This window comes from Mixophyes fleayi, chromosome 5 (assembly GCF_038048845.1).
Source record: "Mixophyes fleayi isolate aMixFle1 chromosome 5, aMixFle1.hap1, whole genome shotgun sequence".
NCBI lineage: Eukaryota > Metazoa > Chordata > Amphibia > Anura > Limnodynastidae > Mixophyes > Mixophyes fleayi.
This window is the reverse complement of record NC_134406.1, coordinates 90,323,072-90,336,062: the sequence shown is the minus strand read 5'-3', so window position 1 is coordinate 90,336,062 and position 12,991 is coordinate 90,323,072.

The following is a 12,991-nucleotide window of genomic DNA, read 5'->3' as shown; positions in this document are numbered from 1 at the left end:
CGCCAAGCCGAAGTCACAGTACAGAATGGGTCACACAGAAGAGTAGAATGGTCGCCAAGCCGGGGTCACAACAGGTAATCAGGAATCAGAATACTCAGGAGTATGGAGGAAATAGGGAAGCCAGGAACACTGGTGGTGAACCTGTTACTCTGGCACCCTAATGGCGCCAGAGGCAGGTTTAAATAGAGTCTAAACTGAACTGATTGGTGGAGAGCGGAGGAGGCAGCGGGAACAGAGGCAGCGTCCCGTTGCCTAGCAACGGAACTAAGACCAGGGCGCATGCGCCCGCTATCCGGAAGTCCAGCGGCAGCCGACGGGGAGATCAGACGTCCGTTCCCCCGTCTGACAGGGGAATCAGTGGGGACGGTGTCTGACAAAAAGTAGGCGGGATTAACTCGATTATCCATAACCACATCAGTTATCAGTGGCAGGTGAGGCTAACGGAACACGCAGTGGTAGGCGGAGTCACAGTAAGCAGACACATAGAAAGGTTATAAAGTATTGTGCTACACCCCAAGTATTTATTAATGTAGAACTGAAAACTGCCATGTAAGAGGAGTGTGACTATATTGTGTAAACAAAAAGACATTTCACACACCGCATAGACAGGCCATGCCAGCCTCCTATCTATAAGAAAGTCATTCATTCAGAGGTCCCTCTCCCCTTCATATACCATCAAGCATTGAATTCTGACTAAATTGCTCCTCACGTGTGCGAGTATGTGGTAGGTAAATTATATTGTAATCTACACAGGGACTGATATGCATGAATAAAATGCTGATGTTCCATACATATGTACAACATGTTCATAATATTTAAACCATATATTGTAAGCTTGCGAGCAGGGCCTTCCATATATTGTGTCCCTCGTTCCATCCGTCTCTCTCCTACTCTGTGCTCCTTCAAACGTGCACTCAAAACTCACCTCTTCCTCAAAGCCTACCAACCATCTACTTAACCCCCATCTCCTCCCTTTAGCTCGTCCTCCCTTCTCTCCTCTTGCCTCAACTGGCTCCTCTTGTGTCTGGTCTGTTTACCCTCCCTTAGGATGTAAGCTCGTATGAGCAGGGCCCCCTCCCCTCCTGTCTCCATACCTGTTCTTCCGCTCCGTATTTACTGCATATGACTAGCCGGAGTTTCTGAAGTATTGGTACTTTTTGTTCATTGTTCTGTATGGTTTCACCCTGTATAGTCTACTGTTAGTACTGTGTGCGGCGCTGCGGATACCTTGTGGCGCCTAACAAATAAATGATAATAATAATAATAATAATAATTGTAAGCTTGCGAGCAGGGCCTTCTCACCTCTTTGTCTGTTTTACCCAGTTTGTTTATTACTGTGTTTGCCCTCAATTGTAAAGCGCTATGGAATATGTTGGCGCGATATAAATAAATAAATAAATAAATGATGATGATGATAAAGAGTTAAAATAATAAGTAAATGCTCTGCAGAAAGGAACTGTGAGTTTCCAAATTTGCAGGATAATCCATTCAATACCTAATGAATTTACTTACAGTACCTGCTTAAAAGTAACCAGGTAGAGAAATAAAAGAAAGATGCCAGTGCTGGAATATTGCAAGGACAGCAGCACTGTCAGATGTGAGAGTACCACTGTTCTGCAGATTATAAACATGTAACATGGTCTCATAACAAGAATAAAATCCTTAAATACTACCAAATAATGAGGATAAAATACAATTTTGGATGTTATAAGACATAGAAAGATGACACAGTAGGCTGGCAAGCAGATTTACTCCACAAGGAAATTCTGTTGCCATTGATGATCTGATATTAGCTCAGTACTCTCTCAAAGTGTTCAGTTCAGGTCACCTACCCATAGCAGTGCGCAGAACACTTCATTAGGGTGTGCACCCCGGGACACCAAGCGAGGGATACTCTGTGCCGCAGCTTGCTGCCGGAAGGGCGTGTACAGCAACGTCTAGGGGGAGGGTGCCTAATAGTGCCCCCGGAACATATTATGCCAAACAATACTGCCCCCAGATGATAATATGCCACACAGTAGTGTCCCCAGATAATATTAGGCCACACAGTAGTGACCACAGATAATATGCCACACAGTAGTGTCCCCAGATAATATTATGCCAAGTAGTGCACCACAGATGATAACATGCCACACAATAGTGTCCCCAGATAATAATATGCCACACAGTAGTGCCCACAGATAATATGCCAGACAGTAGGGTCCCCAGATAATATTATGCCAAGTAGTGCACCCCAGATGATAATATGCCACATAGTAGTGTCCCCAGATAATATTATGCCACACAGTAGTGCCCACAGATAATATGCCACACAGTAGTGTCCCCAGATAATAATATGCCACACAGTAGTGCCCCAATTCAAATTGTGACACACACTACAAACACTAAAAACCGCTCTGTAGTCCTATATGTGAGTCAACTCACCTCTCACACTGATGTTGTCCGTTCCTCATTGGTAATAGAAGAGCTGTGAGCAGCCTGAGCTCCAGGATGTTGAGCTACAAGGGATCTCTCTCCCTCCTGCTTGTGCTGCAGCCAACCCTCAGTGAAAAGCAGCCTGGTGATTTACTTCCAGGACTGCTTCACTGTCGGCCGTTGGGGTGCCCCCTTCTAGTCGGAGTAAAAACAACATGCATAAAAAAAGAAAACAAATGAATGAAAATGAAAATATAAGAGAGCCGCCGAGCCCCCTGGTGACCCCGTGCCCGGTACATGAGTACCCCCTGTACCCCGCTGATGGCGGCCCTGTCATTAACCCTGGACCAATGAAGACCTCACTAAGTGTTATCTGTAGACTATATACAAGCATGCTGGCCTTTGTTCTAGTTCTCTTTGATCCTGGAACGTGAGAGCATGGCTGCATTCATTGCACCTGGGTGAACACTATAAGGAAGATGTAATGTATTCGGTGCTTTTATACTTTCCTGCTTTATTGTAACATCTTTATTGTGTAATAATGGCTTGCTGTAAAATCCTGATATATTTTGCAATTAAATATTTTTGTGCGTTGGAAGCACAACAATTGCATTGGACAATGTTTTATTGGTAAGCGATAAATTGACTTTAATACCTGTTATATCAATCTGTAGTCATCTATCTGGACGATATCTTGATTTTTTTCACGAGAACTCTTATCTCATCATGCTCACGTCAAGGAGGCACTCTGTCGTCAATGGAAGACCCATTTATATTGCAAGCTAGAGAAATGTGTTTCGAAAAATCTCAGGTACCCTTTCTTGGACACCTGATTTCTCGCATAGGCTTGTAGATGGACCCGAGCAAGGTGGAGAGAATTCTTAACACACAACAACCGGTCTGTTTGAAAGCTATCTAATGCTTAATTGAATTTATCAATTATTACCACCGATTTATCAAGAATTTCTCCAACCTTATTTCTCCAATCATCTCTCTCACCCATAAGGGAGGTTGGATTAAATCTTGGCCACCAGGAGGTTATTCTTGCATTTGAAGCCTAAAAACAAGCCTTTTCTTCCACCCCTGTTCTGAGTCAGCCAGACCAGAATAAACCTTTCTTTCTGGAAGTTGATTCCTCCTCGGTAGGGGTCGGGGCGTTGCTCTCTCAAAAGGACTCCTCAGGTATGCTCAGGCCTTGTGGATTCTTGTCTAAGAAGTTTTCTCCAAGTGAAGCTAATTACAGTATCAGTGATAAGGAATTATTGACTACCAAAGTTGCCCTTAAACAATGGTGTTACCTGCTGGAGGAGGCTCTCTTCCCTGTAACAGTATTCACTGACCATAAAAATTTGACCTACTTACAACCTGCACAATGCTTGAATCCAAGACAGGCTCACTGGTAAATGTTTTCCAGCAGGTTTCATTTAATTGTGATCTTCTGTCCAGGCACCAAGAACTTCAGGACTGATGCTCTCTCTAGGTCTTTCGACTCCTCCGACTACAGTTGTTCTTCAGTACTCAAGCCCATTACCACTTTTAAAATTATAGTCTTGGCCAAGTCCGCTGTCAAGACTCCTCCTATTGACAGATCGTATATAATCACTCACTTGCGCACCAAAGTTTTGGTATAGGCTCACAAGTCAAGATTTGCCAGGCATGCTGGTATCAAGAAGACAGTGGCTCTCCTCTCCCATCTCTACTGGTGGCCCTCCCTTGTCAATGGTGTAAAAAAGTACAGAGTTTCCACCAACACAAGACCCCCAGATGTTCGCCTCCTGATCTCCTCCTTCCTCTCTCTGTGACAGAGTCTCCATGGATTTTATTACTGATCTTCCCAATAGCCATGGTTAAAATTCTATCTGTGTGGTAGTTGACCGATTTCCCAAGTTCGCTCATTTTATTCCCCTGAAGGCACTACCATATGCTTCTGCATTGGCAATAGTATTTATAAAGAACATTTTCCGTCCTCGCAGTTGCCCTCCTGAAATCATCTTGGACCATGGGGTGCAAATTGTCTCCAAGTTCTGGCGATCGCTCTGCAAGCATTTAGGGATCAACTTGAAATTTTCCTCTGGGTCTCACCCACAGACAAATAGCCAGACTGAACAAGTCAATCAAGATCTGGGAGTAAATGTATCAAGTTGAGTGTTTTCCGGTGGGTTTGAAAAGTGGAGATGTTGCTTATAGCAACCAATCAGATTCTAGCTATCATTTTGTAGAATGTACTAAACCAATGATAACTAGAATCTGAAAAATCTCAGCTTGATATATTTACCCCCTGGAATCTTATCTTCCATGCTATTGCTCTAATCAGCAATGTTCTGGGGGTGAGTTCTTACCATGGGCGGAGTTCACTTACAACAGCCATCAACATGAGTCTACTGGTCTTTCTCCTTTCTTTATTCTTTTTGGGAACATCCCATATTACCCATTCTCTTGAAGCTTCCTGAATACCTGCGGGGTCCCTGGTGAAGGCCGGGGGTGCGTTGACTTCGTGCTTCCCTGTTTATCTGCGAAAATACCAGCCAGTGGCTCCTGTGGATCAACCCGTGGATCTGTGTCGGTCAGTAATGTATACACCTGTGATAAAGCAAGGATATTTGGAAAACATGCACTGTTAGGGGTCCTGAGAACCAGGTTTAAGAAACACTGGTCTAGAAGAGCTGTTCTTTATCTGTAGTTGGGAATGGGATGGGATTAACTGAGAAGATATGTTGAATTCATTGGATGTACATGGGTAAAAAAAGTGAGTGGCTTGATAAAAGAGGGAGAGTAGGTGTTTATATGATCAGAGTAGAAAGGTGCAATGAATCCACCAAAATGGTGGTCAGTGACGTAAAAGGGGTGAGGAAGACAATAATAGAGAAAAATATAAACTAAGACATAGACATCAACAACACGTGTTTCATCCAGAAGACATATTTAGCTCTTTTCCTAAATTAACTTGAACTAAACTAATTAATTGACCTAAAAGGCTAGCTTTATATGAATTAATTAGTCAAATATCACAAAGATTTATTATAAGCTTTGCAGAAAAAAATCAACATTATGGGGCATATTCATCTAGGTCCAGAGATCGCAGTTGTGCGCATTACATAAGGTAATATGGTAACACAACAACGCGCATTTCCCTTTGCAACCCAATGGGAGATTAAGGGTCCCTTAGTTGACTGTTACAGAGCGTAACTGCAATTTCTGGACCTAATTGAATATGCTCCTATGACGGTTATTTTTACCTTTCTTAGGAGTAGTTAACAATATATATCATTCAAAAATAATACCAAAATGTAGTGGGGGAATTACCTCCATTGCAGAGGGTTCACCCGCTACAGTACCCAAAGGTGAGAGGCTTGGCAAGACAGGATCACTCTCTCGAGGTTCACAGTTTACTCTTCTGACCATGTGTCGGGGCCGGAGCATGCTCAGTGAAGCCCGAAGTGCTAAGACTCATCCCAATTCCCATTTGCTGTGGAGCTGTAGTAATGGTTACTTTATTTTAATTGTTCAAAATGTTCAAAAGTAAAAAAAATAAATCAGTATTAAAAAAAACAGACGTGTGCTTTTGATGTAATACAATGAACCTTTTTATTCTGAAAATGAATGCTAACCATGTCTACAATTATTACATAATATGTCCAACTTCTAAGCTCCATAAATGCTATGGGAAATGTTATAGTAAAATATTTTTGTAAATTTGTCAGTATTACTTTTCATATTGGATCTATTTGTATTGAAGTTGAATGCCTGTTTAATTCTAAATTATTCCAACAAATCTTTCTTCACTTGGCTTAATTTTGAATGAGATATAATTGTAGGAAAGTTTTCAAACACCTATTAGGTTTCATTTATGGAAGAATAGACAGGTATAATTATAACGCACTTCTAGAGACTGCCCTGACGTATAAAGATGGAATCCACCAATCCCAATTGCAAAAACAAATGCATAATTATACGTACACAGGCGCTCATAGATATCCACCAAAACAGGATAGTGAAATTCTTCTTGCAATCATCCACAAGACCAGTATATATGAAATATAAATGAAAAAACTGATATAGTGTAGTATGTTTGTATACATGAAATAAATTGCACCATATAGCTATCAAAGTTCCCAGAAAGATAGTGAAGAAATAGAAACACTCTTCAACCACGTGTCATGAGTGTGTGATAGTATCTTCCATCCTATATGCTTACAAGATGGGGCCAAGGCAGCACGGCAGAGAGTGAGGGGGGGGGGGGGGGAAGCAGCATGGCAGAGAGTGAAGGGAGGCCAAAGCAGCATGGCATAGTGTGAAGGGGGGCCAATGCAGTATGGCAGAGTGTGAAGGGGGGCCAATGCAGCATGGCAGAGTGTGAAGGGGGGCCAAAGCCAAAGCAGCATGGCAGAGTGTGAAGGGTGGCCAAAGCAGCATGGAAGAGTGTGAAAGGGGGCCAAAGCAGCATGTCATAGGGTGATGAAGGGGAGCCTGGAGAAGGGGGGAGCAAAAGCAGCATGGAGGGCACAGTGTGATCATAAGGAGGCACAGCATGGTGATGAAGGGGCACAGTAATGTGTGTGTGATGGCACAGCGGGCTTGTCGCAATGTAATGTGTGTGTGGTAGGTGGTGTCTTACTAATGGGTGCTATTTTGTTTGTGGGGTGATGGTGGGACAATTTCATTTTATAGTGGGGACTATTAATTTAAAATGGCGTGGTTTGGGCGCTATTAATTGAATGTGGGTCTGAGTTTGAGGAGCATGAGGTCTATTTATTAAATGTGAATATGAATTATTTAATGGCAGTGACGGTTGCGGAAAATAGGTATATTTATTATACGTAAATGCTATTAATTTATTGTTGGGGCTATCTGGAGGAGGGAAATAAGTTTATTTATTAAATGGGAATACTATTACCTTAATGTTGGGGCTGAAGAAAGGCTTAAGTATTAATTGTGGGTCCTATTGATTTAACACCGGGGCTGGTTGGAATTTTCTAAATGTACCCATTTTTTTCCAAATAGGGCCCCCGATATTCCAGGATCCAGACAAGCCGCAACTAAAGAAACCAGCAGCCACAGGTGGTGAAAGTGACAAGAACAGGTAGGACAGCCTGTCAAATGTCTAGTCTAGTAGGAAAATCCTAATTTTTTTGTGACTGTTCTGCCCAATCTAAGGGGCAGATCAAGACTGTGTATTCTATTGTATCATAAACACACTGCATTCTTTATATACTACACTATGGTGCTAGCTGTCCTTTGTGGGATGACCACTCCCTCTCTCATGTCTGGTCTCTTTGATGACTGTCCAAATCCCCTCTGGTGGGCCCCTAGCAATGCATTCTCCTGGTGGGCCCTTCATGCCCCAGTCCGACACTGATTAAAGGCCTGGAAGGAATTCCAGTATCTCTCTTCTCTAAATGGCATTATGGCTGGGGTGTTAGCAATAACAGTAGCAGGAAACTGGAATAGTGGCAAGAAAACAGGTCAAGCAGTAGACAACTTAAATATCTCTGGACTCTCCCTGGCACTGTGTCCTGAACCTGGACTCCCTCTGTTCCTCTAGGCTGGACCAGGACTCCTTCTGTTCTTCTGGTCTGGATCTGGATTCCCTCCCTTACTTCAGCAGTTTGTACAGGACCTTCATTCATAATTTTATGGCACTGGTGCCAGCGCACATACCCCCTCTCCTACCACACTCCCATGCTTCTCTACCTTCATCAAATCATGAACCCAAGTCCCCTCTTTTGGTGAGCTCTGGTGCATTTTCTGGTATCCTCCTCAGGCATGCTGGGAACTGTAGTTTTTAAAACCTAAGACTGCATTGGACAGACCCTCTGCCAATGGCTCCTCCTCCCTGGTCACTCAAATTCCCAGAACTTTCCCACCTTCACACAGGCGAGAGTTGGGTTAGGGTGTTAAATCTGGACACAGACGTGGCCGAACGTTTTCTTGGTAGGCATGGATAATACAGAAATGCATATATTACACAACAAAAATTACTTCTATATACCCTCCTCAGAGTGCCCGCATCTTTTAGCTGAAGTGTTCATTGCAGGCAATGTAAGCACTGAGATTCTGTCACATGACACTGAACACTGGCATAGTGCTACAAAAAATTTGGTGTTAACTCTTCTTGCTATGTGCAGGCAAAAAGGGCATGTGAGCACCAAGTTCCAATATGTGTGCTCACAAAGCACTTTTGTGCTTCTAGCATAAACTTTAAGTGAGCAGTGCATGCTATAAAAGACACATACTGCCACTTCCTTTATTATTATGTATGCCAGTAAAGTAGAAACCGCTAAGAAAATACTAATCCAGACGTTTGCATTTTTTTAAATTAAATCCTTTGTCATTAACTTTAATTTAATTCTAATTTACAGTATTTTAGAGTACTTGCTAGAGTATGTTCTGAATCCCATCTCAAACGAAAAGCTAATGCTGTAATTTTCAGTATACACAGAATCACATTTCCAGGGTCAGAAAGAGTTGAATTTTTCCAAAATCTTGATCCAAGACACTTTACAGGTCAGTGTGCTCAACTTAAAGCTTCCTCCTCTGTCTAATTTCATCAAACACATTCCAATTCCAAACACCGGTAGAATATTAAATGATACAGCTACAAGGAAACTCTGAGACAATCTCAGCACAGTCCCAATTCTGCTATTAGAAGGTGTTAAGTATTAGAACCTTGTTATATAGTTGGCTGTGAATTGTATTCTCTCTTGACTAAAGAAATGTATGACTAAACAAACCAGTTGTTACATTAAAAAACATTGTCTAGTTATTGTTGTCTAGTTATTTTGGAAAAGTATACATATTCAAACACTATATTTATTTTTTTTACTAATTATTGCATATCAATTAGAATTCAGTTTTAGGTATTATTTTATATGTTACGAGCAAATGTGATCTTGCTAATGATCAATATGAAGCATCATTTTAATAATAATAATACTTAGGGGAGTGTATCATTTTATTATGGTGTTATTAAGGGAAAACATACCTGCCAACATTCCCTAGAGAGAAGTTGAGACAAATTAGAACACATCCATGAGTGGACTAAGCCATGTCCATTTTGGGTGTAAAATTTAAACAGAAATAAACTCATGTATGTGATAAAGGTATGGGAGTTGTTGTGCAATGGTGAATGTACATATAATAAAATATTCTGATCAACACAAAGGCACAAAAATTTGAAATGCACATGGTAGAAAGACACCTGTAAACGTTCAGGGTCTGACAGTTAGGGACTGATGCAGAGTGTGAAATACGCCAGTTTGTGTAACATAGGTTTGTGCATATGTTCCTGTTAGGAGGTGTAACACATGCACCTGCTACAGTTCTGGTGCAAATATACACCAATAATGATGATGAACATGACCATGAGCTCATATTTTCTGATTGGCTGATAGCCGAAGCACCTCCACAGCTTATACAACTACATTCGTTGACCGCAGTTACAACAAATCATTGTGGTAGTTTTTGTATATAGACAGGAGCTGTGGAGATATTGCCCGTGAAGAGGGCAAAGATCCCGGCTGTCACTGTGCCCCTGGAGGGGCTGAAGACTCCCCTGATGGCGGTGCCCAGCAAGAGGGTGAAGAAAGAACTTACTTACCCGTCCGGCGATCCAGCGGCGGTAAGTATTCATCCTTTCTTGCAGGTTCTGGCAGCGGAGGACGGATGAGCTAATCAGGGCTCATCTTTCCCCGCTGGCCAATCAGCGGCCGGATACGCGAGCCAATCGCGGCTCGCGCCCGGCCGTTTAAAAGATTGGCACCGACGCGAGCCAATCAGCGCTCGCACCGGCTAATGACGTCACGCCAGCGACTATATAAGTCGCCGGGCGGCGCCATTGTGCCAGAAGAGAGTCGGCGGCGGAGAGAGAAGGACGTCGTGGGACGTCCGGAGCGGCGGAAGAAGACAAGCAACGGAGATCGCCGGCGGGGAGCCCTTGTTAGGGCTGAGGGCGCCCCCACCAAGCAGCCCTCAACAGCGCCGAACAGGAGAAGAGGCGCCGCCGGCTGGAGGGTCTGGAAGACCCGGAGAAAGAAGGCAGAAGTTGAGATACCTGTGCAGAGCAGGTAAGTAGCCTCAACGTTAAGTTGAGTTAACTGTGGTGCTGTAGCAACCGGCTGGTTGGCTGGCAGCGGTGTGCTCTGGTGAGTAGCGTGCAAAGTACTGTATACTGTATTTATTCTGTCTGTGCGGCGAGTATTGTTTGTATTACGGTATTTTGGGGTGTGCTACATAACTGTGTCCTGGGGCAAGATGTCAGGCCCCCTCTAAAGGTAGGCTCTTGTTCCTTGTGTTTTCCTGTACTAACCCATGCTGTGGGGACAAGTGTAGTTAACAGCGTACACATAGTCAGGGAAGAACACATGTAGTTTTCCCGTCCCTTAGGTCCCTGGGGTCGCACTGGTTTCCAGAGGGGGTGACTGAGTGAGTCAGTGGCAGTGCAGCACAGCTCAACGCAGTTCCAGGGGCGTCCCATGGTTCAGGTTGAGTGTCCCAGTCCTCAGTTCCGTGCAGGTTCCCTGGCGGTTCCGGAGTGGGATACGTGTTCGATATCTGGGTGTAGGCAGTTGGGCGGTTCAGTTTCGATCGGCTGTTCCAGGCGGCAGTCTGTATGCAGGTTAGTGTGCTGTTCCAGTGAGCCTCAGTCGGGCCTGGTGCAGCCGGTCCTTAGGATCCGTGGGTGACCCCATAGCAAGAAGGCAGCTTCTTGGTACGGCCTGGATGAGGGGGTTAGGAACCGCCCTCCGGTTTAGTCGGTGAACACCGACTGGTGTTCCCCGTAGTGGTTAGTGAGCAGTTCCGTTAGTGCACCACACCTAGTTAGTTGTAGCTGTATAGTTTAGTTGCGTTGCCGACCATTAGAGTGTTGTTAGGGTCGGGTCGCTGTTCTAGTCGGTTTAGTTTTGTGGGTGCCCATCTTAGTCTCAGAGTGCTGTGTGTTCCTTGTCATCCGCAGGTGTCGGGGAGGTGCAGGAAAACCGGATCGGAAGTGGGAGTGTCCCGGTGAGTGTCACGCTCGATTCCCCCTTTCAGTTCGGCCCTCACCGGCAGGTGTGCGAGGTACTTGAGGCGGGACTAGTCCTGGTCTCAAGTACCTGTAGTCCCCCGTGCCTTGGCAAGAGCAAAGTGAGGAGGCGGCAAGGGAGCTAGGACTGAGAGTGTTCTTGTTCATTGCCGTATTCTCGGACAGCCCTTACCTGGTAGGCACGGCCGTAAACTCTGTCTCTTTCTTAGAGGGACGTGGTTGGAGGTGACAAGGGTTGCGGCTGCTGATCTGCTGGGATCGGGTCGCAGCTGGGATATCGGAGGCGGACTGGAGGTGACCATCGTTTACAGGGTAAGTTCTTTTGTGTTGCGTCTGTCCTGTTCCCCGCAGGCGCTACATTTTCATACATTTATTTTGTTTACAAGCGTTTCTCTCACTAGCAGGGGAGGGCTGGCAAATTTTGGCCCGGGGGGGGGCAAGATTCGACTCAGCAGCTTATTTGGAACATTTTAAAGGAAAAAAAATGCAAGTGACTCAGTGATCCAGTCCAAGGTGGCCCACTTTGGGACTGGTCTGGGGGGCAGATGCCCCCTAACCCAGCCTTCCCCTGCTCACTAGAAATGTGAGTGTCCACTATTGTGTATGCCTAGTAAATTGTATGTTTTGTGTATGCTTAAGTATATTGCGCAAGACTTGTTTATTTTTTTTCATTTTTATTTTTAGCCATAATGCTAATATTTTTATTTTTAAACATTTTTTTTAGTAGTAGTACTGTTTAATATTTTTTCCGGATTATTTCTCTCCTGCATATGATCAAACGACATTGTCACTTCATCAGCCATGTAACAAAATCGTCAGCGGCTTTTGCGGCAGGAATGTCACAGACTGCTCTCAGTCAGATACTATGGACATTCCTGCTGTCGAGCACCTAGTTTATTCATTTGCCATTGATCGAGGAATCCCTTGTGCAGGTGTTTTACCAAATTGCAAGTTTTCCACATGCCACAGGGGCAGTGGATAGAACTCAAGCAGTGCTAATACCGTTGGGAAGAAATTAATCCATTTTTAAAAATAGAAAATATTTTATGAGGTATAAATTATCACACAGGCAAGCTGGAGATTCTTGGCTCTTCGGTAATAATCTTAAAAACTGACTTTTGCCATCTTTGTATTAATAGTAAAACAAGACCATTGTTGCCACAATGCTCAGTGTCTATTGATATACTTGTCAAAATGCATCTAATCTTTGCTGATTTTCAAATTACAAATTATATTGAAATCATTTTGTCCTATATACACATTTATCATATATTCAATTGTCTGTATTGCCAGAACATTTAAACACATGCATATATTGCTTGAATTTTCTAAACTGCTTTTATTTAACTTTTAGGGGTCAGTGTATACCCTTTCCGCCTTTGGCTCCTCCCTCCTATTTTACATCCAGTCATAGAGCACAATGCCCGAACATGCCTCCACCAGGTCATCGTAAAATGGAGTTTTGGGCTTCTGAAAGTCCATTTCTATTGCCTTGATTGTTCTGGAGGAGCCCTCATGTGTCCACTGGATGTTGTGTGCGACATTATTGCCCAG